Below are 6,805 nucleotides of genomic sequence, written 5' to 3' on the forward strand. Positions count from 1 at the left end.
TCACTGACGCCCCACAATCGCGAGTTTGAAGCTCATCACAGTCATTCAATCCCTGAATCCTACTCAGAATACCACAGACAAGGTTTAGACCTTCCGGATCCTCAAGAATGGCCGCCAATATGTTCTAGCTTATACCACGAAGATTCTGGCAAAAGAATCCAAGAGATATCCACTCAATCTAAAGTAGAATGGAGGTGGTTGTCAGGCACACGTTCATAGGTAAGAATGATGATGAGTGTCACGGATCATCACATTCATCAAGTTGAGGAGCAAGTGATATCTTATAATGGAAACAAGCGTGTTTGAATGAAAAACAGTAGTAATTGCATTAATCTATCAAGACACAGCAGAGCTCCTCACCCCCAACCATGGGGTTTAGAGACTTATGCCGTAGAAGATACAATGAGAAACATGTAAAGTGTCATGAGGTGAAGATACAATGTCAAAAGATCCTATTAATAGTGAACTAGTAACCTAGGGTATACAGAAATGAGTAAATGACATAAAAGTCCACTTCTGGGGTCCACTTGGTGTGTGCTTGGGCTGAGCATTGAAGCTTTCATGTGTAGAGACCTTTTCTGGAGTTAAACACCAGTTTTGATGCCAGTTTGGGCGTTTAACTCCAATTTTTGTGCCAGTTCCGGCGTTAAACGCCGGGAATTCTAAAGCTGATTTGGAACGCCAGTTTGGGCCATCAAATCTCGGGCAAAGTATGAACTATTATATATTGCTGGAAGGCCCAGGATGTCTACTTTCCAACGCAATTGAGAGCGCGCCAATTGGGCTTCTATAGCTCCAGAAAATTTACTTCGAGTGCAGGGAGGTCAGAATCCAACAACATCTGCAATCCTTTTCAGCCTCTGAATCAGATTTTTTCTCAGGTCCCTCAATTTCAGCCAAAAATTACCTGAAATCACAGAAAAACACACAAACTCTTAGTAAAGCCCAGAAAAGTGAATTTTAAATAAAAACTAATAAAAACATACTAAAAACTAACTAAAATGTACTAAAAACATACTAAAAAGAGTGCCAAAAAGCGTATAAATTATCCGCTCATCAGCGGCACTCCAAAAGTGAAACAGCTAAGGTTCGAAGAGGTAAACCAAGGCATAAAAGTAGCGCTACATTGCATTACTCAACTGAGCACTATGACCAAAAGGCTTGGCACAAGGAAGGCCACCCACGTGAAGCACGCACCAAAGGGCCAGCGCTCATTAAAGGAGTGTGGCGTTCAAAATGTGAACGCTGGGAGAGGCCAAGCAAGGGAAGCATGCACAAGGAGTGAACACTACGTTTATTTACCCAACGGAGCGCTCCACTAGAGCCTCACCAAGCAACCCTGACTCACCTATCCAGGGCCAAAATCCAAATCAACCCATTTCATTGAAGCCCCAAAGCAAGCAAAGCCCATTGACATGACTCAAAGGCACAAAAAATAAATAGATTAAGAATTTCATTTTAATTGTAATTTATTTTTAATTTCAATTTCATTTTAATTTTGTAAAAGCCTATAAAAAGGCATCTGTTCTATTTTAGAAAGAAGGCTGGCTCTGCTAGAGAGCATTAGGAGTAGGATATAGAACTCTTTGTTTAAATTTTCCTTTGTGAACTTGAGAAGTGGAAATCATATCTGGGTTTTCTTTTCCTTTCTGTTTCATTCTCCTTCCTCTGTAATTTCCTTCCTGTTTTGATCGAGAGAGCAAGTGAGCTTTTGGCTTTCTTTCTATTTTTACTGTTTCATTAAAATTGTTAATTTCTCTTGAGATTTCAAAATTGATCTAAGTTTTCTTGCTGATTTCCTCTTCTGCTACTTTTACTTTTCTACAATTATACACTTCAGTTTACATTGAGCCTGAATTTAAATCTTCTGTTCCATTTACCTTGAATTTACTTTCTAGTAATTTAAATCTTTCTGTAAGTGTTCTGAGTTCTTATCTATTGCTTCCTTTAATTTCCAACACCCAGTCCCCTTTTATATTTAATGCAATTTACATTTCTTGTCATTTAAGATTCTGTCAATTTACATTTCTTATTCTTTAAGATTCTGCTCATTTACTTTCTGCAACTTTAAATTTCTTTTCATTTACATTCTGTTGGTCACTCTTCACCCAAATCACCAAAGTTAGCTTGACTAAACTAATCACCCACTAAAGTTGCTTGATCCATCAATCTCTGTGGGATCGACCTCACTCTTGTGAGTTATTACTTCTTGATGGGACCCGGTACACTTGCCGGTGAGTTTTGTGTTGGAATCTGATTTCAAACACATCAGTCCTGATCTAAAACCTTTAGCTAAAGGATGGTTGGATTTCGTCCGAAGGTCCATCATGCCTACTAGCAACCGGTCCGAATGCACTGTGGACCGGGCTGTCATGATTTACAGCATCATACAGGGAGAAGTGGTAGAGGTGGAGGATATTATTCCAGAGCAGATATACCAGATTGCCTTCAGCCCCTATAAGAGAGCTAGTATCGGATTCCCACATCTGATTTAGCGCCTGTGTGAAGCAGCAGGGGTAAAGATGGAGAATGATGTCCCCATCTCTGTTGAAAAAACAATCACAAAGAAGAGAATGGAGACCCACAGAGAACAGCACAGAGTCCGCTTGGAAGAGCAAGTTGAGGAGGAAGCCCAACAGGATCAGCCACCGCTGCAGGGACAGCATGACCCTCCTCAGGAATATTGGCAGCAGCTCACCACCTCCATCGAGCATAAGACAGTCGCGAACGATAGTCGTTGGCAGCAGCACACCGCGTTTGTGGAGAAGATGAAAGCGGTACAGGATAGCCGTTGGGCACACCTCTGCACCACCCTTGATAAGATGTGGGATGCTCAGGAATTTCAGTGACAGGAGATTCATCAGCTGCGACAAGACTACAACCGCCTGAGACGATTGATGAGCGGATAATTTATACGCTTTTTGGCATTGATTTTAGGTAGTTTTTAGTAGGATCTAGCTACTTTTAGGGATTTTTTTATTAGTTTTTATGCAAAATTCATATTTCTAGACTTTACTATGAGTTTGTGTGTTTTTTTGTGATTTCAGGTATTTTCTGGCTGAAATTGAGGGACCTAATCAAAAATCTGATTCAAGCTGAAATAGGACTACAGATGCTGTTGGATTCTGACCTCCCTGCACTCGGAATAGATTTTCCAGAGCTACAGAACTCCAAATGGCACGCTCTCAACTGTGTTAGAGATTAGACATCTAGGGCTTTCCAGCAATATATAATGGTTCATACTTTGTTCGAGGTTAGACGACACAAACTGGCGTTCAATGCCAGTTCCATGCTGCATTCTGGAGTAAAACGCCAGAAACACGTCACAAACCAGAGTTAAACGCCAAAAACACGTTACAAATTGGCGTTTAACCCCAAGAGAAGCCTTTGCACGTGTAAAGCTCAAGCTCAGCCTAAGCACACACCAAAGTGGGCCCCAAAAGTGGATTTCTGCACTAAGCTTATTTCTGTAAACCCTAGTAACTAGTTTAGTATGAATAGAACTTTTTACTATTGTACTAGTTATCTAGTCTTTTGACCACATCTTGGTATCTATCTTCGGACGTTTAGTTCTTAGACTTTAGGGGCTGGCCATTCGGCCATGCTTGGACCTTGAGCACTTATGTATTTTCAACGGTGGAGTTTCTACACACCATATATTAAGATGTGGAACTCTGCTGTACCTCGAGTATTAATGCAATTACTACTATTTTCTGTTCAATTCAGCTTATTCTTATTCTAAGATATTTGCTGCACTTCAAAATGATGAATGTGATGATCCGTGACACTCATCATCATTCTCACCTATGAACGCCTGACTGGCAACCACTTTCGTTTTACCGTAGATCGAGCGTGTATCTCTTGGATTCCTTAATCAGAATCTTCGTGGTATAATCTAGAATCCATTGGTAGCATTCTTGAGAATCTGGAAAGTCTAAACCTTGTCTGTGGTATTCCAAGTAGGATTCAAGGATTGAATGACTGTGACGAGCTTCAAACTCGCGAGTGTTGGACGTAGTGACAGACGCAATAGAATCACTGGATTCTATTCCGACATGATTGAGAACCGACAGATGATTAGCCGTGTGGTGATAGAGCATTTGGACCATTTTCACTGAGAGGACGGGAGGTAGCCATTGACAATGGTGAAACCCAACATACAGCTTGCCATAGAAAGGAGTAAGAATGATTGGATGAAAGCAGTAGGAAAGCAGAGATTCAGAAGGAACACAGCATCTCCATACATTTATCTGAAATTCCTACCAATGAATTACATAAGTATCTCTATCTTTATTTTATGCTTTATTTATCTTTATTTTTGAAAACCATTACAACCATTTGAATCCTCCTGACTGAGATTTACAAGATGACCATAGCTTGCTTCATACCAACAATCTTCGTGGGATCAACCCTTATTCACGTAAGGTATTACTTGGACGACCCAGTGCACTTGCTGGTTAGTTGTGCGAAGTTGTGACAAAGTGTGGTTCACGTTTGAGAGCTCTAAGTCTATTGGCGCCATTGTTGATGATCACAATTTCGTGCACCAAGTTTTTGGCGCCGTTGTCGGGGATTGTTCGAGTTTGGACAACTGACGGTTCATCTTGTTGCTCAGATTAGGTAATTTTCTTTTCAAAAAGTTTTCAAAAATCTTTCAAAAATTTTTTATTTGTTTTCGTTTTTCAAAAAAATTAATTTTCGAAAAAAACCAAAAAAATTAATAAAATCATATTGATCTTTAAATTTTCTTGTTTTGTGTCTTTTGTTGTTTTTCATATGCATTTTTGCATTCATAGTGTCTAAACATGAAAATTTTCTAAGTTTGGTGCCTTGCATGTTTTTCTTTTCTTGAAAATTTTCAAAAATAAGTCTTGATGTTCATCTTGATCTTCATAATGTTCTTGGTGTTCATCTTGACATTCATAGTGTTCTTGCATGCATCATGTGTTTTGATTCATAATTTTCATGTTGTGAGTCATATTTGTGTTTTTCTCTCTCATCATTAAAAATTCAAAAAAATCAAAAAATATCTTTTTCCTGTTTTACTCATAATTTTTGAAATCTTTGGGTTGACTTAATCAAAAATTTTTAAAATAAGTTGTTTCTTGTTAGTCAAGTCAAGATTTCATTTTTAAAAATCTTATCTTTTCAAAATCTTTTTCAAAAATCAAATCTTTTTCATTTTTCTTATTATTTTTCGAAAATTTTTAAAATTTATTTTCAAAATCTTTTTCTTATCTTTATTTCATAATTTTTGAAAACTTTACTAACAATTAATGTGATTGATTCAAAAATTTGAAGTTTGTTACTTTCTTGTTAAGAAAGGTTCAATCTTTAAATTCTAGAGTCATATCTTTTAGTTTTTGTTAGTCAAGTAATTAATTTTAATTTTAAAAATAAAATTTTTTTAAAAATTTTTTTTCAAATTATATCTTTTTCAAAATCAATTTCAAAAATCTTTTCTAACTTCTTATCTTTTCAAAATTGATTTTCAAATCTTTTTCAACTAACTAATTAACTTTTTGTTTGTTTCTTAGCTTTTTCAAAACCACCTAACTACTTTTTTCTCTCTAATTTTCAAAAATTCCTCACTCTTTTTCAAAATTCTTTTAATTAACTAATTGTTTCAAATTTTAATTTTAATTGTGTTTCTTCTCTCAATTTTCGAAAATCACTAACTATTTTCAAAAACAATTTTCGAATTTCTCTCTTTCTCATCTTCTTCTATTTATTTATTTAATTACTAAAACTCTTCTCTTCATCTTAAAATTCGAACCCTATCTTCTCTTCTGTGTTCAAATTTTTATCTTCTTCATTCTTATTCTTCTTTTCTTCTACTAACATAAAGGAATCTCTATACTGTGACATAGAGGATTCCTCTTCTTTTCTGTTCTCTTCTTTTTCATATGATCAGGAGCAAGGACAAGGACATTCTTGTTGAATTAGATCCTGAACCTGAAAGGACTCTGAAGAAGAAGCTAAGAGAAGCTAAAGCACAACAATCCAGAGAAAACCTTACAGAGAATCTCGAAAAAGAAAGAGACATGGCTGAACCCAATAACAATGGTGGAGGCGCAAGGAGGATGCTTGGTGATTATACTACACGTACTTGCAATTTTTATGGAAGAAGCATCTCAAGCCCTGCCATTGGAGCAAACAATTTTGAGCTGAAGCCTCAACTAGTTGCTCTAATGCAACAGAACTGCATGTTCCATGGACTTCCATCAGAAGATCCCTATCAGTTTTTAACTAAGTTCTTGTAGATCTGTAATACTTTTAAGACTAATGGAGTAGATCCTTAAGTCTACAGACTCATGCTTTTCCCTTTTGCTGTAAGAGACAAAGCTAGAACATGGTTGGACTCACAACCTAAAGATAGCCTGGACTCTTGGGATAAGCTGGTCACGGCCTTCTTGGCTAAGTTCTTTCCTCCTCAAAAGTTGAGCAAGCTTAGAGTGGATATTCAGACCTTCAAGCAAAAAGATGGTGAATCCCTCTATGAAGTTTGGGAAAGATATAAGCAGTTTACCAAAAAGTGTCCTTCTGAAATGCTTTCAGAGTGGACCATTTTGGATATATTCTATGATGGTCTATCTGAATTCTCTAAGATGTCACTGGACCATTCTGTAGGTGGATCTATTTACCTAAAGAAAACGCCTGAAGAAGCTCAAGAACTCATTGACAAGGTTGCAAATAACCAATTCATGTACACCTCTGAGAGAAATCCTGTGAATAATGGGACGCCTCAGAGGAAGCGAGTTCTTGAAATTGATGCTCTGAATGTCATATTGGCTCAGAACAAAAT

At 37.2% G+C, this 6,805-nt stretch overlaps 1 non-coding gene across 1 annotated transcript; it reads right to left on the reverse strand.

Moving 5' to 3' along the window:
• Positions 1 to 6,446: 6,446 nt before the first annotated feature.
• LOC127743569 (small nucleolar RNA R71) lies at positions 6,447 to 6,554 on the reverse strand. Its single transcript, XR_008004954.1, has one exon. It is a non-coding gene; the product is annotated as a small nucleolar RNA R71 (small nucleolar RNA).
• Positions 6,555 to 6,805: the final 251 nt, after the last annotated feature.

Source organism: Arachis duranensis, chromosome 10, assembly GCF_000817695.3.
Source record: "Arachis duranensis cultivar V14167 chromosome 10, aradu.V14167.gnm2.J7QH, whole genome shotgun sequence".
NCBI lineage: Eukaryota > Viridiplantae > Streptophyta > Magnoliopsida > Fabales > Fabaceae > Arachis > Arachis duranensis.